General features: G+C 51.3%; 1 protein-coding gene and 1 long non-coding RNA gene across 6 annotated transcripts in view; one reads left to right on the top strand and one right to left on the bottom strand.

Annotated features, from left to right (window-relative positions):
* RASSF2 (Ras association domain family member 2) overlaps positions 1-17,295 on the bottom strand; it is a 46,496-nt gene extending 29,201 nt beyond the window's left edge. Inside the window, exons 1-2 of one of the 5 annotated variants that reach the window (XM_028828210.2) lie at positions 16,574-16,625; positions 15,349-15,423 (exon numbers count right to left, since the gene is read on the bottom strand). The gene's annotated coding sequence lies outside the window, so the exon portion shown is untranslated. Of the gene's footprint in view, positions 1-15,348; positions 16,626-16,855 lie in introns of those variants that run through there. The other 4 variants (XM_028828213.2, XM_028828209.2, XM_015149454.3 and 1 more) reach the window with 4 other exon arrangements.
* Positions 15,368-22,589, top strand: LOC144332043 (uncharacterized). Its single transcript, XR_013399749.1, has 3 exons — positions 15,368-16,004; positions 19,002-19,053; positions 21,668-22,589. It is a non-coding gene; the product is annotated as an uncharacterized LOC144332043 (long non-coding RNA).
* The last annotated feature ends 882 nt before the right edge of the window (positions 22,590-23,471 follow it).

Below are 23,471 nucleotides of genomic sequence, written 5' to 3'. Positions count from 1 at the left end.
CAACTTCCCTCATGTCCCTCCTTTTTACTTACCAGATTGGTACAAATCAGTCTGATGGCCCCAACTGTGGGAATTTTCTAGGGCTCAGCCACTCTCTACCTGTTGGGTGATCTCACGAAAGCCACAGCTATAACCCCGACCTATGGGCTCATGTTGCCCCATCTTTGTCTATGGCCTGACTTCTCCCCACCTTTTTTCTTACTTTTACATTTCTTGGGAAAAGAGTGTTAAGAAAATATTTACATAGGCTACCCCATAGTTGAACTGAAATTATAGGTAGGTGACTCTAGGACCCAGTTCCTCTTTTGCCCACCTTAGGGCATCTGCAGCTTTCTTCACAAACTTTCCAACCACCCTCACAAAGCACTGGCTCCCTGCAGCCAGCTAAAGAAACTAAGCTACATTCACATCCACCTTAGGGCAAACAGCAGCAGCAGCAGCAGCAGCAGCAGCAGCACTAACAGAGGACCGGAAATTCACAGTTAATTCTGATATGCCTTAAACAGAGCATTGTTCTCACACAAGGAAGGTCAGAGGAAGAAGCTTGGTGGAACAGGAATGTGGACTCAATTGGATTCAACTGGACACTTCCTCTGAGGGTGTCTGCCAGTATCTGTGGCCTTGGAGACAGGGATTCGTTCAGCTGGCTGGTTGCAACGCTTCTGCCTCCCCTGTTATTATCCAGAATTTATGGTGCTCTCCTGGGCTCCAAAACGCCTTGTAAGAACCATTTACGATCATCACTTCCCACAGTGCCTTGGGAATACAGACTAATGGTTGTTATGTCTTATAGGAGGGAAACTGAGGCAAGGAGGAATGAGGGACTTCCCACATCAGCCAGCATCTAGGCACAGAACCAAAATACCTCATAGTCTACCACACAGAGAAAGGAGAAAGGGGCAGAAAGGGGACAAGAAAGAAGAGGCAGAATTTACACAAATCCTTTTTTTTTTTGAGACAGGGTCTCATTCTGTCACCCAGGCTGGAATGCAGTGGCACAATCACAGCTCACTGCAGCCTTGATCTCTTGGGCTCAAGTGATTCTGTCACCTCAGTCTCCTGAGTAGCTGGGACCACAGGTGCACGTGGTCCATACCACGTGCACCATACCTAGCTAATTTTTTATTTTTTGTGGAGATGGAGACTCGCTATGTTGCTCAGGCTGGTTTCAAACTCCTGGCCTCAAGTGATCCTCCTGTTTTGGCTTCCCACAGTGCTGTGATTAAAGGTACGAGCCACCTCTCCTGGCTCAAAAATCATTTTTAATATGGAGCCGGTCTTTGGAAGTCAAAAACATATTTAAATCTACTGAACTTCCTCTATGAACATAGTTACTTACCCCATCTAGAATTATAAATCAGTACTTCTTTTTAGAAACAACACTTTAGAAAATAAAGCATATATTGAATGTCTACTGACCACAAAGCATGTCTACTAAAATAGCTAGAGATGTGAGCTTGCCTCATTGAGACATGAGCCTCCCAGGTTCCAGTCATGCTGGAACCCTGTTGGGGCTACCAACCAGTCAGTTTTCCCTCTGGCACTGGCTTCATGCTTCGGCAGAATGTTCCAGATTCTCCTCAGCTCCATTAAATGCCCGGGCAATGCATTCTGCTTGTCAGTGGAATTCAGCTGGTTACGTGGAGACCCATTCATGACTTCCTGACTGCCTGAAAGACAACTTGTGGGTAAGACCTTCCCTAAGACCCAAGAGCACGTCTTTACAAAGGGAAGGTCTTAGCAGGACAAAGGGAAGGTCCTCTGGCCGTTTAATATGATGACATCCCAGTCACAGAGAACTTTCTGAGCCTACTTTTTATGCTCTGTGAGTGTGCCCATGCACCCCCTCAGACCCAGATTCACATGTTCTAGCCTCGACCCTCATCAAAACTTACCTCCCCCTATAAACGAACCCTGAGGCCCCTGGACAACGTAGGGACAGGCACTCCCACTTCGGCCTGCCCTTCAGCACAGCACGTACCCCACACAGAAGTCACCTGCTGGTGTTTCTGTCCCCCCGTGGGCCTGGAGCTTCCTTTCTGGTCCCCAGCCCCCAGCTCCCAGCCTGGGCCTCTCTCCTGCACCTGGGTTATCGTGATTACTGTTTCCAGGAAGGGGATCAGCAGTCTGTCCAGGGACACTAACCTGCTACCTTAGGCCAGGGGATTCCAAGAAGCCTAGCCTGAGAGAAAGCTTTGGCATGTGATTTATTGTGCAGGTGTTTTCAGGAGAAACCGGTAAGGGAGTTGGGGAGGCAGGACGGGGGCAGCAGGAGGAGCTAGGAATGAGGTGGGTTCAGCTGGAGCCCAGCCACAGCTGATCCCTTGGGGAGCTCTGTGGTGTGAAGGGCCCCCAGAGTTGTCCTACTTGGAGGCGGGCAGGTGGCGCTTCTAGACCACTGCGTGTCCGTTACTGGCAGAGAGCCAGCCCCTAGGCATTTCCCTGCAAGAGCAATTCTCAGGAAACGTGTGCAGCTAAGACCCAGCACCGTCAACACGCACAGCATGCCACAGATTAAGGGGGCCTGGGTGGTACAGCAGCATCCATTACACCTGCTCCATATCAAGATTGAAGCAACTACTGGGTCTCTCACTGTCCCCCACTCACTCTCCGGTTGGGAGGAAACAGCTGCCCACTCAGGACCAGCCTGGTGCTGGAGCCTAGGCTGCAGGAACAGGGTCAGCATCGCCCAAGCTCTGGACCAGCTGAAGCTGCAGCAATTGCACAAAGCATCCTTTCCCTGCCTTCCCGCAGACCCCACTCGCAGGTGTTTCCAGCCTCCCACACGAGGCCTCCTCAAGAATAAATGCAGGGCTGGCCAAGCCTTTGAAATACACAGGCTCAGCTTCCTGAGAGGAGAGCACACACCAAGTCCTCAAGACGCTCTCGGAGGTGGGAGAGGCATCTGGAGCTCCCAACAAAGACAGTAGAATCCCCTCTGCTGTTAGGTCTTGCTTCCTCCAAACGCTCCACGGTCAGGATCCCGGAGAATGTGCCACCTTTCCTTGGTCTCAGAGCATCCCCAGGACGCTGGCTCAACCTACATGGTTTCACTTCCAGCCTGGAGACCCAGCACCTCTCATTTATGAATTGGAAAGTCCTCCAAGGGAGGGGCAGCCCTGGCAGGAAAGTCCAGGGTGAGAGAGGGGAAGAGCCCCCCTTTGGTGGTCACTTTTGCTTCTTGTTTTCTGAATTGTCTTCCTGGTTGTAGAGCAGGGGCCAGGCCCCAACCACCCCCCTCTCAGCTCCCAGTGGGGGTAAGGGAGGGAGAGCAACAGTTGTTCTATAGGATCCAGGCAGCCCCAGTCTCTGAGACAGGCTTGGGGAGGAGAGGGCTTTCCATGGAGAATTCCCGGGGTGGCAAACCCCACAGAGCCACCACCTGACCAGTGGGAGGGCTGGGCACTTGCCAAAGCCTTGACTGAAACCAAGGATGGGAGGCAGTGGGAAGAGGTGGCTTACAGACACCCGACATCGCAGGGATTCTGACTCTGGGTGCTCATTAAACTCCCAGAGCGGGGGCAGGGAGGGAGTAGAGAAAGGGGTTGCTTTAAAAATCCTGATGTCAGGCCGGGCGCGGTGGCTCAAGCCTGTAATCCCAGCACTTTGGGAGGCCGAGACGGGCGGATCACGAGGTCAGGAGATCGAGACCATCCTGGCTAACACCGTGAAACCCCGTCTCTACTAAAAATACAAAAAAAAAACTAGCCGGGCGAGGTGGCGGGCGCCTGTAGTCCCAGCTACTCCGGAGGCTGAGGCAGGAGAATGGCGTAAACCCGGGAGGCGGAGCTTGCAGTGAGCTGAGATCCGGCCACTGCACTCCAGCCCGGGCTACAAAGCAAGACTCTGTCTCAAAAAAAAAAAAAAAAAAAAAATCCTGATGTCAGCGAGGGCATGGTGGCTCCTGCCTGTAATTGCAGCACTTCGGGAGACCATGGCACAAGGATGGCTTGGGTCCAGGAGTTCAAGATCAACCTGGGCAACATAGTGAGACCCCATCTCTACAAAAAATTAAAAAATAAAAAATTAGCCAGGCACGGTTAATGCCTGTGGTCCTAGCAACTCAGGAGGTGCACCCCTGTAGTCCTAGCTACTCAGGAGGCTGAAGTGGGAGGATCGCTTGAGCACAGGAGTTCGAGGTTGCAGTGGGCTATGATGGTACCACTGCACTCCAGTGTGGGTGATGGAGTGAACCCCTGTCTTTAAAAAATAAAATAAATTAAAATCCTGACATCCAGATTGCAGCCCAGATCAATTACATCAGACTCTAGGGGAGGGGCCCAGGCAGAAGCATTTTCAAAGCCTCCCCAGGCCATGCCAGTGTACATCCAGGGCTGAGCACCACTGTGGAACCTGTAGGAAAGAACTGTGTAGACTGAGGACATCACCATAAGTATTTCAAAGCAGCCCTTCAAGAAAGGAAGGGGTGGAATTTTCTAAAAACAAACTGAGTTGGGTATTTAGCACCGTCTCCCTGCTACTAATATTTCCAAGAAGAAAGGGGACAGTGTAGAGCGTCCTGCAGGGTCCATGTGTGCAGGCACTGAGCTGATGCAAAGGGCTCCTTCTTGCAAGCCAGGGCACCATGTCACAGAAGCCGGACCCCAGCCCCAGGCCCCAGGTCTGATGCAAAGGAAATGCTCACTGGGGGCCTATAGCTTCCCCTTTTGGGGCCTGTGCACGCCTCTTCTCTGAGCCCTGCACCTCCCTCTGAGGACACCCTGGATCTCCTGGGTTGGAGAAGAAAGTTGCTGGGCACAGTGCTTTCCACTACAGTGTTAAAGACCAACTGGCCAGGTCTCCTGAGGGAATCTGCTTTGTAACCAAGCAATGGCAGAGGAGATAGTGCTGATCCCTCTGCACTTCAGACCCCTCGTAGTGGGGCAGGAAGTGGTGTGGATGGCAAACAGGAAACCCCAGCCCCATTGCACCACATGAGGAAGGAGACTTGAGCTGCAGGCTGGGGCCCTGCCAAGACCTAGAGATGGTAAGAGATGCCAGATCATGCTTCCCAAACCCAAGCCTGTCCTGGGCATGGGCGAAATGCAGGCTGCCTCAGAAGGAAATGGCACACTCTGCCTTCTGCCTTCCTGCATTATGGAACAGAAGCCCCATCACTGCTTGGACTCTTTTAACCCCTACACCAACCTCATTAAGAAAGAAACTTTATTATCCTCATTTTGCAGCTGAACAGTTGCGGCACAAAGAAGCTATGCCACTTGCCCCAAGACACACAGCTAGGAAGGGGCGGAGCTGAGGCTCAAATCCAGGGCGGTGCAGCTGCCAAGCGGAACCCAACAATAGACTACAACTTCTCTTGAGGTGGTAAGGAAGAAAGTGCTTTCAGCCAAAAATCAGTCAACCCAACTGTATTCTGGAGGAGTGGTTCTCCCACTTGAGTGTGTATTGGAATCCCTCTGAGGGCTTGTTAAAATACAGATTGCAGGTCCCTTTGTCCCAGTTTCTGATTCAGTAATTCTGGGGTGGGGTCTGAGAAGGTACAGTCCTAATAAGCACCCGGGGCTGCTGCTGCTGCTGCTGGTAGCTGGCTCTAGGTGCTTTATCTTAGTCCCTCCAAGAACCTCATGGGGAAGGCTTCACTTTAGCCATTTTACAGATGAGAAACAGAAGGTCCCAGAGGTTAGGTGGCTTGTCCCAGGTGGCAGAGCCGACACGAAGCCCAGTGCTCTCCTATGGCTCTCTGGCTGAGCACTGGATCTGAGAGGCTCACTATGGAGCAGCAGGAGCAGGTTGGCTCCAGTTACCAGCCCACAGCAGGCTGGGGGGTCCTGGGGATGGGAGGTGAGTGAGTGACCAGCCTAGAGGACAAGCTGTGGAAAAAGCAGACCCTGCAGGGGCCAAGGAGAGAGGCCCAGAGCCACAGGTCGAGGACGTGGGTACTTGCAGTCACAGAGCCATCGAATCTCAGTCCCGTATCACACACTGGGTGGGACACTGAGGGGACAATGAACTACCCCTCCCACTCACAGACCCCACAGACCATCCCCACCCCATTCCCAGAAAAGCCTCGATGCTTGGTAAATGACAGGTACAGGCCCTTCCTGGCAAGCTACCCCACTCCCATCCCCGGACCTGCCCCTGCCTGGCCCACCGACACAGGAGGAACTGAGACGCACCAAGAGCCATGCTGGGGTTTCTTCACGCAGGTCAGCCTACGAAGACCCGGCTCTTCCACCACCAACTGCGGCCCAGCCCAGCCCTCCCTGCCCAAGCCTGGGTTCCCAGACGCGACTGCGGGAGATGGGAGGAAGCAGTCCTGGGCCCACCCAGACAATGGCCTCGCAGGCCAGAGAAGCAGCCACATGTTTACAGGGAAGCCCCACCGGCGTCCACAAGTGCCTGACCTTTAGGATGGATGTTGTAGAAGGAAACTCAGAGCTCTTAGCCTCTAATCAGAGAGCCAGGGCGCTGAAGCAGGACAAAAAAGGAAGCATAGAGGAAGCACAGACTCCAGAAAGAAGCAGCTGTGTGTGCGTGGGTGTGAGCATAGCTCCCGGTGTGTGAGTGAGAGTCCAGTGTGTGGATGGAGCGTATGGTTGGGGAGTGGTGTATCGCTGTGTATGTGTGTATGTGTGTGTCCACATGCATGGTGTGTGTGCTTGGTATGTGTAGAACTAGACTCTGGCTCAGAGAAACTAAAGACCTAGAATGCTAACCAGCCAAGACAGCCTCTTGTGGGTTCCAATTCAACCAAGTGACAAATTCCCTGTGGCTGTGGAACCCAAGGGGAGAGTGAGAAGTTGGCGGAGACAACACTGGCCCCAATAAAGCAAATAAGACGAGATACTCCCTGGCCTGCATTTCTCAAAGCCAAGCCAGTTTATAGGGTAGTTTTAATGTCTACCTGGGGAAGAGCAAGGTAAGCTTTCCTCCCATCCAGTAACTACGGGATTTAAGGGAGGCCACCCTGCAGAGAGAGCCCGAGGCCTGTGTCCCCAAGTGCTCCTGCTGGCCTATCTGAGGGTTCTTCTCCCAGCTTCGCAGAGAGAGAGACAGACTGATCCAAGCAGGTAAGGAGGGGCTGGCTCCGGGTCCCCTGTTTCCTACAAGTTCAGATTTCTTTGGTAGCCACACTTCCTGTTTACTGCGTGATTTCCAAGTCACAGGCCACTCAGACTCATCTCTGACTTCACATCCCCTTCCTCAAGGGAACCCCAGCATTCTTCCTTTTTTGGTGCTATAGGCTGAGACTCTGAGCTCTGTGTGCAGTGATCTTGGGGTTTCCTCTACTCGACACCTGGGGACAGGACTGAAAACCTAAAAGCTAAGATCGCTGGCCTCCACCCCCAGACCCCAGCAGGTTCCTTGGACTTGAAAAGCAGTGAGTGGGAAGAGCAAAGGAAGTGCTGGGTGTGTCCAGAGCCCTCCGGTGTGGTGGGGGCAGCAGTCACTGCGGCGCATCTGACATCCCCCCTCCTTTAACCTCGAGTTAACACACCCAGCAACATGTGTGGGGAAATTCCCCGCTCACAGCAAATCTCAAACCCCTCCTAGTGCCAGGAGAAATGGCACATCGGGGGGTTTCCAGACCATTTCCAGGGGAAGTTTGCCACAGTAGCACATTCACACCTTCCTCTGTCTACCCTGGGCACAGCTGACCAGCCCTAAAGGAAAGTCAGCCCCATGTAAAGCAGAACTGCTCCTCCACACGGCCGGCAGAGGCGGCTCTATCAAACCTCTGTACACCCCCACGACTGCCTAAGATTCAAAGGGCAGCTGCCCACTAGGCACGGCCAGGTGAAGAGACCGTGAGTGCTCTCCCAGGCTCACGCTCTTACCAACTCACTGGAGGAGCCGCGGGCACTTCAGGGAACTCACCTAACAAGGAACTCACAGCATTTGCCTCAGAGCAAATGTCCCAGAGAAAAGCCACCTGACCCACTCCCGTGACCCCTGAATACAGTCATGTGACCTGGTTTCCCAGTTCTGGGTCCCGCAGTTTCCTGAGCTGACCTGCGGGCACACTCTGCCTCACCAGCCCCCCACTCCATGGCACCATGGCCCCGACTGTACACAAAAGAGCCATCCTTGCCCCAAATGTCTGTGTGATCAGCTGTAAGGCCCTACATGGCACTCTAGGAAGGGGCACTGATTATCTGAGGCTACCACCCATCTCCCCAGAGTACCTGAGGCCTCGTGGACCCCACCAAAGCCCCCTGCATCCCATGCCATGCTATGGACAAAACATTCAACAGCCAGCCCTACAGCCGCTGGGATGGGTGTTTAACAGGGCAGGGGTTTGGCACACACAAAGGATGCTTGAAATAGAAAGGCAGAGACCCTCCTTCTCGAGCTTCAAGGAAGCTAGTCTCCACACAACTCCACCTCTACCTGGTTTGAATCTCTCTCTCTCTGCATGGCAGCTGCTCCATCAAAGTCACGGCGAATCATGAGCCCACCCTTCCAAACCCATCACCACACAGAAAACCCTGAGATTCAGCAGCAGGGGGTCTGGGCCCCATGGGCCAGCAGCCAGCAGCCAGCAAGCCACGCTGTGGTCAGCTCCCAAGCCAGTGGTGCTGCACACCTGCACCCTGGCCACTTTCATCCTGTGAGGCTGAGATGGAGGCAGCACCCTGACACTGCCCGGGCCGGGAAGGATAGTCAGGACCACATGACCCAGCTTGAGACGGAATCACCAGGGGCCAAATACCACAACTGCCTGCCAGGGCTTCCCTTTCCTTTCTATTACATAAGTAAAATAAACATTTTTTTGTTTTATTTTTAAAATATAGGTCAGGTTCCATGGCTCACACCTGTGATCCCAGCAATTTGGGAGGCCAAGACAGGAGCGTCGCTTGCATGCAGGAGTTCAAGACCAGCTCAGGCAACAAGGCAAAATCTTGTCTCTACAAAAAATAAAAAATTAGCTGGGTTTGGTGGCATGCACCTGTAGTCCCAGCTACTTGGGAGGCTGAGGTGAGGTGGGAGGATGACTTGAGCCCGGGAGGTGGAGGCTGCAGACAGCCATGACTGTACCAGTGTACTCTAGCAAGGGCAACAGAGTAAGACCCTGTCTCAAAAACAAAAAAGAAAAATATATATAGATAAATGAAAAGATTAATATCCACAAAAGGACAAATATTGTTTGATCCCATTTATATGAGGTAGCTAGAAGAGGCAAATTCATAAAGACAGTAAGTAGACTAGAAGCTACCAGGAGCTGGAAGGAGATAGGAATGAGGGGGTTATTGTTTAATGGGTACAGAGTTTCTGTTTGGAATGACAAAAAAGTTCTGGACGTGGATAATGGTGATGGGTTGTACAACATTGTGAATATAGTTAATGCCACTAATTTGTACACTTAGAAATGGTTAAAAGGGTAAATTTTATGGTATGCATATTTTACCACAATAAAAAATAAAAATAAACTATTACATATGAAAAAAGATGAAGATTGAAATCTCCCAAAACTCCACCACCCAGAGATAATCACTATTAACATTTTACCATACATCCTTCCAGATGCTAATATAAATGGGTGATACAGTTTGTAAAAATAGCACACAGTTTGGTAACCTGCTTCTTAAAAATATATCCTATTCCGGTGGCTCACACCTGTAATGCCAGCACTTTGGGAGACCAAGGCAGGTGGATCACCTGAGATCAGGAGTTCAAAACCAGCCTGGCCAACATGGTGAAATCCCATCTCTACTAAAAATACAAAAAATTAGCCGGGCGTGGTGGTGCACCTGTAATCCCAGCTACTCGGGAGGCTGAGGCAGGAGAATTGCTTGAACCTGGGAGGCGGAGATTGCAGTGAGCTGAGATCACACCATTGCACTCCAGCCTGGGCAACAAGAGTGAAACTTCGTCTCAAAAAATATATATATCATATTCTTCCATGTTAATAGCTACACACCGGCAGCCTATGTTTTTGTAGCCACATGGTATTCCAAAGTATAGATATGCCATGGTTAACTAATGTATGACTGTTGGGCATTTGGTCTCCATTTGTCACTATAGAGTGTTGTCATTATTATAAATAATGCTGCGAGGGACATCCCCATATACATACTTTTCTGCATTTATCCAATTACATCCCTAGGGGAAGAATTCCTAGGGGTGGAACTGCTGAGTCAGGGACTTGTTTGGGAGGGTTGTCAACAGAGCATTAAGAGTAAAATTACACCAAGATGTTGAATTTTGTCACAGAAAGTTCTCTTTCTCCACACAGACTTTTCTCCAGACCTCCTTCCAAAAAGAGCCAGGTATTAAACATTTACCAGCACATCACTGGTCATAACCTAGGAATGTAAACCGTGAGCAGACTCCACTCGGGTGTCTATAATGTTGCATAGTGATTCAGAAAGGAAGGGACCATCCATTCCTTAAGAAACCAGTCCCTCCCCCCCGACCTCTCCAGTCCTCCTCTGGAGACACACCATGCTGGAGCCCTGAGGTGAAACTGATATACAAGACAAGCAGGATTATACTGGGTTAATGTCCACTGAATTCCCAGCAGGAAGGACTCTAGGAAGGGCCAGTGCCGGGGGTCTCATGGTGGGTGCCACATATGTAGTCCACACAAAAGGTTTTTTGTCATTAAAGGTTTTTAAAGGTTTTGTTCTTGTATAGACAGAAGGACAAGGCGATGACTCTTCTGAAAGAGGTCAAGGGTTAGAAGGGACACGTGGAATCATTTAATCCCTTGCCTTGGAGATGGGGAAACTGAGAGTCAGAAAGTCTCACAGCATAAATATTTCAATAATCATTAGCCAGACGCAGTGGCTCATGCCTGTAATCACAGCATTTTGGGAGGCTGAGACAGGTGGGTCACTTGAAGTCAGGAGTTCAAGACCAGCCCGGCCAACATGGTGAAACCCCGTATCTACTAAAAATACAAAAATTAGCTGGGCGTGGTGGCATGCACCTGTAGTCCCAGCTACTTGGGAGGCTGAGGCAGGAGAATCGCTTGAACTCAGGATGTAGAGGTTGCAGTGAGCCAAGATCATGCCACTGCATTCCAGCCTGGGCAACAGAGTGAGACTCCATCTCAAAAAAACAATAATAATTATAATCATTAAATGTACCCCAGAAGTATCTCACATGCAGGTGAGGTTCAACTGGTTCAGGGCAGCGCTTGAACATATCCCATGTCTTGGATGCATAGTACAAATCTTATCCTCCCCTTCCCATGTACAGAACTGGAAATTGAAATCACTGGGGTCACATGCTGACTTAGTCATGGCCAGATGTGTGCTGGGGCCAGCTCCTACTGGCTCTCAGGTGCCAGTGGCGCACAACTCTTCCCAACTGAGTGTTCACTGACACCAGGTTGGTAGAGTGAAATCAGCCCTAGTGGGAATATTTATTTATATCACACAAATTGGAAAACACCACAAAGCAGGGCTTCCCCCAAAACCCTTACCAAGAGCCAGGTGTTAAATATTTACCAGCACATCACTGGTCATAACCTAGGAATGCAAACCATGTGCAGGTGACCTCAGCTTCCTCAACTAACCTGAGAGCAGCCTCTCTTTCCAAGCATTGTAACTCTCTATGTTCCACCAAAATACACACTCCCAAATCCATCATAGCCTGCTTCTAGCCGGCAAATGGTTTTCTACTCGCTTGCTATGTGCCAGGCTGAGCACATATGATAGCTCATTTGACCCTCACAATATTGCTGTGAGATAGTTATTATAATTTCCATCTTACAGTTGGGGAAACTGAGTCTTTTCTTTCTTTTCTTTTCTTTTTTTTTTTTTTTTTTTGAGAGGAAGTTTTGTTCTTGTTGCCAAGGCTGGAGCACAATGGCAAGATCTCAGCTCACTGCAACCCCTGCTTCCCAGGTTCAAGCGATTCTCCTGCCTCAGCCTCCTGAGCATCTGGGATGACAGGCGCCCGCCACCATGCCTGGCTAATTTTTGTATTTTCAGTAGAGACGAGGTTTCACCTTGTTGGTCAGGCTGGTCTTGAACTCCCGACCTCAAGTGATCCACCCGCCTCGGCCTCCCAAAGTACTGGGATTACAGGTGTGAGCCACCGTGCCCGGCCTGAAACTGAAACTTTTAATGACTTTTAACTATAGATTAAAACCTGTCTTAGGTTGGTTTCACCCAAAAGTAGATCGTGAAACAAGAACTCAAGTTCAAGTACAAAGGGAGTGGGAAAGTGAGATGAGGAAGTGAGTGAGCTAACACTATGAGCAGTCGGGATTCAGTCCTGCAAGGGAACTCTTAGAGACAGCACAGAACATGCCCCAAACTTATCCCAACAGAGAGGCGAGGAAGCTGGAGTATTTGCACACCTTCTCCCATCAGTCATTGGTTGAGACCAGTGGAACATGGGCAGGAGGCTGACAGCATCTATTACATTATCCAGTATCCCACAGCTAGGAAATGGTAAGATGCAATTCAAACTCCAAATCCAATATTCTTTTCATGACATTTATAAAAATGAGCACTTCACTGGATGCCAGCGACGGTTAAAGCACAATGCCGATGAAGTAAATCGACTTTGCCAAATCACTTTGGGTCGACATGTTCAAAGAAAGCACAGGTATTTCTCTGCCAGTTTTCACCAATTGAAGGAATAGGAAAAGCCCTTGGAAGTCACTTTGCCTGTTCCACAGGAATGGATGAGAGGGTCTCTCTGGTACCAGCACAGCTGCCTTGAGCAGCAGTTCCCCAGCCCCAAGCCGTCACCCCAAACAGCTGCATCAACCTGTAATGACAGGCTTTAGAGTCTGCCATCCCAGAAATGATAAAAAATGACCCACTGGCTGCCCAGCCCAAGTCAGAGGATGTGCCACCCTCCTTCCCTGGTGCTTCCTGCCCCATTCCCAACCCCCACCTCACACGGCCACGTGGTCCATGGGAACCCACAAGAGGCCAAATAAATGAAACCAGCAGGGAGACCTGTGGGGGCTCACTCCACCTTGAGGACATTTATACATTCTTCTGGGCCAGGCACAGTGGCTCACACCTGTAATCCTGCAGGTGTAGGCTGTGGAGGCTGAGGCAGGAGGATGGCTTGAGCCCAGGTGTTTGAGACCAGCCTGGGTAACATAGCAAGACTTCATCTCTATTAAAAAAATAAAATAAAAACGTAACTGGGTATGGTGGCCTATGCCTGGGGTCTCAGCTACTCAAGAGGCTGAGGTGGGAGGATTGTTTGGGCCCGGGAGATGGAGGCTGCAGTAAGCCATTATTGCACCACTGCACTCCAGCCTGGGCAACAGAGACCCCATGTCAAAAAAATAAATAATAAGGCCGGGCGCGGTGGCTCAAGCCTGTAATCCCAGCACTTTGGGGGGCCGAGGCGGGCGGATCACGAGGTCAGGAGATCGAGACCACAGTGAAACCCCGTCTCTACTAAAAATACAAAAAATTAGCCGGGCGCGGTGGCAGGCGCCTGTAGTCCTAGCTACTCAGGAGGCTGAGGCAGGAGAATGGCGTGAACCCAGGAGGCGGAGCTTGCAGTGAGCCGAGATCGCGCCACTGCACTCCAGCCTGGGCAACAGCGTGAGACTCCGTCTCAAAAAATAAATAAATAAATAAATAAATAAATAAATAAATAAATAAATAATAAATACAAATAAAAAATAAAAATTCTTCTTGTAGACAGGGAGGTATTGAAATAGGACAGTGTGTCATTGGAGTAAACAACTGGACCACATTGTGAAGAGTATTAGGGAGGTAGCAGGAGGGAATTGCTACCCTCGCTTTATAAACCCAGCTGTGGCAGCTCTCAGCTACTACAGATTGAAGATAGACGCTGAACATCTTGTTCCATTCCAAGCACACTGCTGAGACCTGCCCTGTTTCTCGCTCTGGGGGAGATGAGTCCTGGGACTACTCATGGGGTCACTCAGTCCATCTCCCAGCCTCTCTGTGAGACTCTCTGGCAACCTGACCCTGCCTCTCTGTCCCCACCTCCCACTCAGTAAGGACACTTCCTGCCAAAATATCCTGAAGAGGTCTGAAAGCAATAATCAGGCCCAGGTTCTTTTGTGCTTTGATGACAGGTCCCTTCTCTGGCAAGCAACGTCGTCCAGCCCTCTGAGACAGCAGATGCACACCCTGGGCACCTCTCCAGCCGAGTCGCTCAGCCATTCCTAAGCAGCTCACGCATGGAACGCAGACATGAAGCCTGACTCCGGGGCACCAGGAAATAGACCAAGAAGTAAAAGCAAAACCAATAGCAACTGGGATGTCTCAGGTGGGTCAGAGCATCCAAAGGATTGAAAACAAGGCATAGGGTTGTCCACCACACCAACTGACTCCTAAGATGACACAAACTGGCGAGAAGACCTGAACCTCCAAACAGAAGCCATGTAGAGACGCAGAGAGGTAGGCTGTGGAGCACCAGGTACAGAGTGAGGCCACGCTCGGGAAAGTGGGGATGATGCTGGCTGGAGATGCAGCAGATGCGGGCACAGCCCCAGTTGGCCAGATGTGGAGGGCACACAGTCCCCTTCCCCTGGAGGAAGGCATGAAAAGGGACCTCAGATCCCTGGTCTCCTCTCAGCCAGGCTTCTCAAAGGGGCCATCATGATTCCAACCCAATTTCAACAGCATAAAAATGAGCGGAGTGGAGCACTTGGGATATGTCTAGGCTGCACCCCAAGGCTTACCATGTGTCTCCCCGATATTCCACCTCTGCTCTTCCATCTGCTGAAGGAGGAGCGGAACTCGCCTTCCAGCCTCCCCAGCAGAGGGACTCCCAAGCTGTACCAGTCCACACTGCAGGTGCCCAGGCAGGCTGTACACTATGCCTCCACCTTCTCCCAGGGGAAGAGCTCCCACTCTTTCCCAAACTACCCCCTCTCCAAGCTCAGCCATCATTTGAGGCCCTCTTCTACCCCTGTGAGGCCTGCTGGACTGCCACAGCCCCTAGGCATCAGGCTGACCTGTCCAGAGGAGAAAACGCAGCTGCTGCCCACACCCAATGCCCCCACGCAAGGGTCTCTGATCCCAAATGGCCACCACCCAGGTAGATGCCACACTGTGTCCCTGGGACACTACATTTGAACACGAGTGTTTTGGTTTTTTTGCAAATTGACTCTCCTCAAACAACCCGATATATCTTTGCCATGCGAGATTTCTTTAATTCTTCAGACCACCTGCAGAAAAAGTGCCTAGTAAGTAAATGTGGATGTATTAGTCAAATAAGCCTAGCTGCAGATTCCTCATCCAGATGTTCCTGAAAGAAGGCCCCTGGCTGTGTCTTCCCGGCTGTTTAAAAGAATCATTGTTTCTAATTCTTTCCTCCCATTGTACTAAGATCAACTGTGGCAGGAACTGGGTCCCCCTCCAGGACAAATTGTTGTTTGTCAGCTGATTGGTTCATACATTCATTCACCATTTACAAGGTACTTACTATAACCCCAGCCTGCCCTAGACACAGCCTCTGCTCTCCCGAAAAACACGTTCTAGGCGCCAGGATTCCAGATACCTGGGAAATAGAGTACACGCAGTGATGAGAGGCCTCGTGCTCGGCTTCTCCTGTCACTGAGGCGCGGTGGGGGCTGTGGACAGCCCGGACCCATGCAGCGCCCCAGAGGTGAAACAGAACCCTCAGTCTCCCAGTGAGGCCACTGGCACTCTCGGCTGTCCCCAGAACTCTCCGACTTAGAGCTGAATGCAAAGTAAGCGCTGGAAATGCAGAAGTAGCCGGGGCCGCCCACGGCACCTGCCTCGCTTGGGGCGAGAGAAGACGCCAGGCTGAGGTCCCCAGCGACCTCAGGCACCAGCTCCGAAGGAGGGCGGGGAGACCGCAAAGGGGAAGTGCCCGGAGGCCAAGGGCCCCCGCTCACCCTGTGCCCTTCTGAAGCTCTCCGCCTCCCCGAGCCGGGGACTAGGACCCGCCTCGGGGAAATCTGCCTAGAAGACGGCGGCGGATTGGGGTCGGGCACTCTCCGGGTCTGTCAGGGCCTCTGGAATCCTGCACCTGCCACGCCGCCCCACCTCGCCAGGAAGTCTCAGAGACCCCGGGGATGGGGTGGGAGCACCTTCCCATCGTGGGCTCGAAAAGAAGTAAGGACACCCCCAGGGGTCCGAGAAGCCTCCTTTCTCGGAGGCTTTCCAAGCTCCAAGCCACAACTTTCTTCGGATGCAAGGCAGGCCGGCTGGGGCTCTGCGCCTACATGGCCCCGGGGAGGGGGCGAAGAGGGGGAGTCGGCGCGCCCCGGGAGCTCCACGGCTGGGGGAGGAAAGAGGAGACAAGAAGCAGGCGAGGATTAAGGGGCTGACCCAGCCGGGATAGGGACCATCGTGGAAAAACTTTGGCGAGGTCGGGGGACGCGGAAAGAGAGTGGCCCGCGCCCTGCACCTTGCGCCCAGCATCCCGCGCCAGTGCCTAGCTCCCAGTGCCCCGCGCCCCGCGCCTTGCCTGCACCCCGGGCCAGCTGCATCGCGCCCGCGCCGCGGGAACCTTGGAGTTGAAAAGTGGGGGCGCCTCGGCCAGCGATCGGCGGGCAGGGCTCAAATCCAGCCAGGCTGGGCAGGCGGTGGCCGCGCGATTGGGGACCGGGCGCCCCGCCCTCCTCGCTCCCCTCCTCTTTCCTCTCCCTCCCTCCCGCCCCTTGGCCTTTTTCAGCCCCTACCGGGTCTGCTAGTCCGCTGTCCCCTCTTTTCTCTCGATCTTCATATCACTCCACACCCCTTCGCCTTGCCTTCGCCTTTCTTCCTCCCCTTGTCTCCCGCCCCCTCCTCTTCTCCCCTCCCCTCTAGGGGCGGAGCTTCTCCCCTCCCTCCCAGACAATGCTGTAGCTGCGTCCCCTTCCCCGCCAGCTCGTCCAGGCTCCCGCCGCCAGCGATTCTTCCGGGCTGGGGGTGGGGAGGGGGTGGGAGTGCAGGGTTGGGGAGGATGAGCTGGCTCCCCTCACCTCATTGCTGCTGCCCTCTCCAAGAGGGATGGAGACTTGGCCCAAGCTGCTTGGTTCACCCGGCGCTGTGACAGCCACTCCCAGGGAACAAACACGCTGCCCCACCAAGCCCACCTCCAGCGGCCCGGGTTCGCCAGGCAGAGGCTGTGGGATTTTTTTTTTTTTTTTCTAACACCCCAGCTTATTCCCTAAAGAGTTTGAGCCGGACAGGGGCTAAACAGGCCCCTTCGACTTGGCGGGCCGGCCAGACGTGACAGCAATGCCAAGGAGGCCAAGTTTCTTTGTCCATTTCTCACCTCCCCCTTTTCCATCCCTGGACCTCCTGGCGCCCCCAGCACACAGGAGGCCCTTGAGCAGCCCGGCTGCAGGTTCCCTATCTGTTCAGAGCTCTCCCCCTCACGTGCCTACCCCCAACCCTGCAGTGTCTACTGACCAAAGGGAAAGGGAGCCTCAGGCCAACCCCCAAGGTACAACCAGCCGAGCTCATCCAGCCTGGAAGCCAAGCATTCTTTGCTAAATTCATTGTTTGGATCTTGGAATGTGTCTCCCTTAGAAACAATGTTATAAATGGTGATCTGCTTCCCAGGCCAGCCACAAAAGTCTGTTGAACCCAAAATGCAGCTGTAGGGTGGTGCTGAGAACTGTGTCAGCTACCCTGAAAAAGAAAGCCACTGATCAGCTTTATTTGTAGAAAAAATATGTATATATCTTCTGGTTCTTTCTTCTTGAGCTATAAACACTATAAATTAAATAAGTTAAAGCTCTCCCATTAAGTTTCCCCATCTGGACCCACTACTCTATTAGTTAAGCTTCTTTCCTTTGCAGGTAATAGAAATAACCTTAGGGGAATGCATTTGCAGATGCAGTGGTTTCTAGATAATCTCATCTAATCTCAGTGTCAGAACTGCATGGAGAGCTCAGTATAAGAGGCAAATCCAGAGCCTAAAGGGCTTCCAGTAACCAGAAAGTCTTCCCTGAGGGGTTCTTTCTTCTCCTTCATCACAGACTGGCCCTCCCTGCACCCCAGACACTTGGTGAAGGGTGGCCATGACTTCTATCACTGGGGCTTGGAGCTCTGCTGTACAGGAAATCAGACAGATGCTGCTAGAATCCCTTATTCTCTAATCTCCCAAAAGAGCAGCTCACCCTCCTGTGACGGTGGGGCTAGGGATGAGCTCAGGTTGTCCAAACTGGGCTGCCAGAAATCCTGAACCTAGGCCCTATTTAAAACTAAACCCATTACTTTTGTTTTTGTTTTGTTTTGTAACTTTGAGATGGGGTCTCACTCTGTCACCCAGGCTGGAGTGCAGTGGCATGATCATAGCTCACTGCAGCCTCAATCTCCTGGGCTCAAGAGACCCTCCTGCCTCAGCCTCCCGAGTAGCTGGAACTACAGGCATGTGCCACCATGCCCAGCTAATTTTTCTATCTTTTGTAGAGATGGGGTCTCACTATGTTGCCCAGGCTAGTCTTAAACTCCTGGCCTCAAGCAATCCTCCCCCTCAGCCTTCCAAAGTGCTGGGATTACAAGCATAAGCCATCTTGCCAAGCCATGAACACATTTGTCTCTACTTAGATTCTCCATCTTAGTGAATAAATTGATTGATTGATGGATTCATTCGTGCATGACAACAGAAAACGTGTTCCCATTCATCAATTTCTGCCTACCAAAGCCACAGGAGAGAAAGGAATAGCCCTTCATCCTTCATCCTTCAAGGCAGAATTGAGCAACACATTTGAACAGGGATAATATTTTGCATATATTAAACTAATAATTAAAGTCTACCCTTAAACTGTATTTTCTTTTTTTTTTTTTCCTTGTTTTCTTTTTTTTTTTTTTTTTTTTTTGGATGCAGTTTTGCTTTTGTTGCCCAGGCTGGAGTGCAATGGCGTGATCTTTGCGCACCACAACCTCCTCCTCCCAGGTTCAAGATTCTCCTGCCTCAGCCTCCTGAGTAGCTGGGATTACAGGCATGTACCACCGTGCCCAGCTAATTTTTTGTATTATTTTTAGAGACAGAGTTTCACCATGTTAGCCAGGCTGGCCCGGAACTCCTGACCTTGTGATCCACCCACCTCGGCCTCCTAAAGTGTTGGGATTACAGGCATGAGCCACCGCACCCAACCAGACCATGTTTTCTTATAGGTTTCTACCACCAGAGGACAGTCGAAGAGGCTCATGGCCCAGGAAGCAACAGGTGAGCATTGTCTACAATTGTCTAAAATTCTCCAATAGAAACACAACTTGTGGCTTGGCGCGGTGGCTCACGCCTGTAATCCCAGCACTTTGGGAGGCGGAGATGGGCAGATCACAAGGTCAGGAGATGGAGACCATCCTGGCTAACACGGTGAAACCCCGTCTCTACTAAAAATACAAAAAATTAGCCGGGCGTGGTGGCGGGCGCCTGTAGTCCCAGCTACTCGGGAAGCTGAGGCAGGAGAATGGCATGAACCTGGGAGGCGGAGCTTGCAGTGAGCTGAGATAGCGCTACTGCGCTCCAACCTGGGCGACAGAGCGAGACTCCGTCTCAAAACAAAAAAAATCAGTTCCTCGGGGGTATTCGCCATGTTGCAAGTGTTCAATAACCACAGGCTACCAGCTTGGGACAGCACAGGTTTACAGAACAAGGAGGCCACTGATGAGTTTGGAGTCTCAAAGCTAAGTGCCTTTTTTCCTCAGCAAAACAGTAGTGGGAATGACAAGCGTGGCCAGAGAAAGAAAAAGGAGCTTCTACATTTCTTTGTCTCCCCCTATAACAACTGGAGAGGCAGATCTTGCTACTAGATCAGAGTTCTCCTGTGTGGCTTGGGAAAAGGAGGCTGGCTATGCAGAGAACTGAGAGGCCCAAAGCCCACTCCTCAGCTTCCAGTGGATTCTGGGAAAAGGGACAAAGACAGAAAGTCCTGGATGCTGCATCTCCCTGATTTATGACCTTTGACCTTAAAGCAGAGGTATGTTGGTGGGTTAAGTGGAGTTCTGGGGACAGAATCAAGGATTACAGGCCAGATGCTGTGGCTCACGTCTGTAATCCCAACACTTTGGGAGGCCGAGGCAAGAGAATCACCTGAGGTCAGGAGTTCGAGACCAGCCTGGCCAACATGGTGAAACCCCATTTCTAATAAAATTACAAAAATTAGCTGGGCGTGGTGGTGGGCATCTGTAATCCCAGCTACTCAGGAGGCTGAGGTGGGAGAATTGCTTGAACCTGGCAGGCAGAGGTTGCAGTGAGCGGAGATGGCACCATTGCACTCCAGCCTGGGCTACAGGAGCAAAACTCTGCCTAAAAAAAAAAAATGAACACCCCGGCTGCCCACTCGCTTCTCCTCCAACCTAGACAGCTTCATACCGGTCAGCTCAGTGGAGCACCACGAGTACACAGAGGTAGGGCCTGGGTTCAGCTTCCTGGGGTCACCCACAATCCCTGTGTGGCGTAGATGTGATGCCAAAGTTCCTACCTGCTCCCAAGGACCAGGGGCTTCAGAAGGAGGCTGAGTTGTGTGAGCCACAGGTGTTTTAACAGGGCCTATCTTAGTTTGAACTCCCTCAAGAGCAGAGCCTGAGACAAGGACTTGGGTGCAGATCATTTACTGAGGAGGACCCAGAAAGCAGGAGGGAGGGAGGGAGGAAGTGGAGAGTGGGGAAGGTGCATTATTGGACAGGTTACTGCTGTGGGCAACTGGGACTTGACTTCTCTGAGAACCGTCTAAGGAACTGTGTAGAACGCACCTTAGAATTATCTCATTAAAGGCCGGGGGTTGGGGCATTCATCTGCTGACTCCTCTCATTCTCCACTAGTTGAGCTCACCTCCTCTTACCTCCTGGTTTGTGAGGACTTATTTGGCCTAAAAGAAACAACTGAGGCAGAAAAACAGGAGTCAGCCGGGCGCGGTGGCTCATGCCTGTAATCCCAGCACTTTGGAAGGCCGAGGCGGGCAGATCACCAGAGGTCAGGCGTTCAAGACCAGCCTGGCCAACATAGTGAAACCCCATCTCTACTAAAAATACAAAAATTAGCCAGGCATGGTGGCCCATGCCTGTAAGCTACTCGGCAGGCTGCGGCAGGAGAATTGCTTGAACCTGGGAGGCGGGGAGTTGCAGTAGCAGTAAGCCGAGATCACACCACTGTACTCCAGTCTGAGCAACAGAACAAAAATCCATCACAAGAGAAAAGAAAGAAAAAAGAGAAACAGTAGCCATTGTCCCTTAAGGTGGAACGAGTTTCTGTTCGTGGAGCCATCCGCCACTGCTCTGCTGGGATGAGACATAGGCAAAGGGGATGCGACACAGAATACACAAATCCTCTGCTCTAAGCCCTAGGATGAAGAGGGGCAGGGAGACTAAATCAGGGGCTGCCTAAGTCAGGGGCTGGCAGGAGGACATAATGGAGACCCAGAGGGTGCATCAGCGAAGGCAGAGTGAAGATCAGGGAGCAGAGATCTGAAAGAGCCTGGAGCACCCAGACCCTAAACTGCACACGCTGCAGACGTCAGCAGTAGATGCCAGCCCAGTACTCAGGAATGGGAGCAGCATGTTCAGCATTCTGCTGTCAAGGGAGGGTCCGGAGCAGGCCATCTGCAGTGGGGCCCAGGGAGGACCCAGAGGCCTCCCTGTGATCCTGAGTACCAGCCTCACTTGCCACCATGAGATTAAGGTACAACTTCTCCCAAAGATGCATCTTAAAAAGAGCTGGGCAGGAAGGAAGAACTCTGAGAGAGTGTTTACATAAGAAGACCAGAGGGACTGTTTAGATTATTGCATAAGACTTCATTTACCAGACTAATATTCAGATATTTTTTCCCTCTGCTATCCAGGAGGTAAGAATTTACAGAGGAAGATCCAATGAGATATAGAGAAATAAGGAAGCCTAAGTGAGGTCTACCCCTGGGCTGCCGCCACCTCTTCACATATCTGGTGCACCAGCATGGCATGCCGGTTGGATATCTGCTTGACAGGCGAAAAAAGACCCTCTTGGGAGAGAATTTGCATTCTAAGGAAGGAAGAAAACAAGTGGTAACAAGGCTTGAGTTGACAGAAGGTTAATGAGATTGTCACTCAACTCTGCTCCCAATCTGGTCCCTTGGACACACAGTAGGGGGCTCCTGGAAAGAAGAAGGGGTTTTAGGTTACAACTGAAGGGGATGTTTTGTAAACTTCCAGGTACTCTGAGACCCAAGAAACTTAAGGGGCCAACCCTCCACTGTTCAGCTTCTCTATCTCAAGAGCTTGTTATGTTGACAACACGACCTAGAAAGAGACAGCTTGATTGCCAAAATGGTCACAACTACTGGCTCCCAGCACACATGCTGTTTGCAATATGACTCTGCAGTTCCTCCAATAAGGAAGTGGAGTCTATATCTCCACCTTGAATTTGGGCAGACAGTGTGGCTTGCTTTGGCCAATAGAATGAGGCAGAAGTCATGTTGTGCCTTTTCAGAGCCTGGGCCTCAAGAAGCCTTGCATTCTCCCACTCTCTCTATTGGAACATTACCTGTACCATTGAACAAGCCTGAGCTAGCTGGCTGGAGGATGAGAGACCACACGGCCCAGAGCCAAGTGGGCCTGGTTGTCCCAGCCAAAGCCCCAGGCATGTGAAAGAGCCCAACCAAGATCTGTCAAGTCCCATACCCAAACCCAGAGCTGACCACCAACGCATGAGGGAACCCAGCTGAGTCTAGCCCAAATAGCCAGCTGATAAAAAGCATAAACAAAACAGATGGTTGTCACTTTAAGCCACTAAGGTTTGGCGTAGTTTGTTTTATAGCAATAGTGAACTGTTAAAGAACTTAACAGGATCCTGCAGTCAAGGCTGACATGACCAGGGTATTGAGCAGATACAACTCTGAAGTCCCCTGGATTTGCTAATGAGCTTGCGCGAGTTACCTCTAGGAATTCGTCCCCACTGCCAGCCCTGTGCCCCTGCCCTTGCCCCCCACCACCAAAGCAGCATAAGAGGTATTTTCTTTTTTTTTTTTTCTTTTTTTTTTGAGAGGGAGTCTCACTTTGTCACCCAGGCTGGAGTGCAGTGGCGCGATCTTGGCTCACTGCAAGCTCCACCTCCCGGATTCACACCATTCTCCTGCTTTAGCCTCCCGAGTAGCTGGTGCCCGCCACCACGCCGGCTAATTTTTTTTTATATTTTTAGTAGAGACGGGGTTTCACCATGTTACCCAGGATGGTCTTGATCTCCTGACCTCATGATCTGCCCTCCTCGACCTCCCAAAGTGCTGGGATTACAGGCGTGAGCCACCGTGCCCAGCCTATAAGAGGTATTTTCAAATGGTTTAAGTCTGAGTGAGTTGGTGACATTTAGATTTATGGCTTTTAATGTGACTCCATTTGTTCTCATAAACTTGAGAGACCAAGGGAAATTTGAGTAACAAAGATTTTGTCACTGAACTCTACAAGTTTATCTTTCATGGGGCAGGACTATCTTAATTAAAAGAGTTCATTTTATCCACCACTAAGAAATTTCTATAGCATTTAAAATATTTATATGACACAGTGCCTGGATCCATCCTTGCAGATGGGAGAGTGGATTGAAGCTCTCGCTCAGCTGATATCTAAGAAGGCTCATGTGCCCATGTCTCGGGCCCCAGACAGGAGACCTATCTTACT

This window comes from Macaca mulatta, chromosome 10, assembly GCF_049350105.2.
Source record: "Macaca mulatta isolate MMU2019108-1 chromosome 10, T2T-MMU8v2.0, whole genome shotgun sequence".
NCBI classification, from domain to species: domain Eukaryota; kingdom Metazoa; phylum Chordata; class Mammalia; order Primates; family Cercopithecidae; genus Macaca; species Macaca mulatta.
Note: the sequence above shows the minus strand (reverse complement) of the source record. Positions and strands in the feature narration are given on the sequence as shown.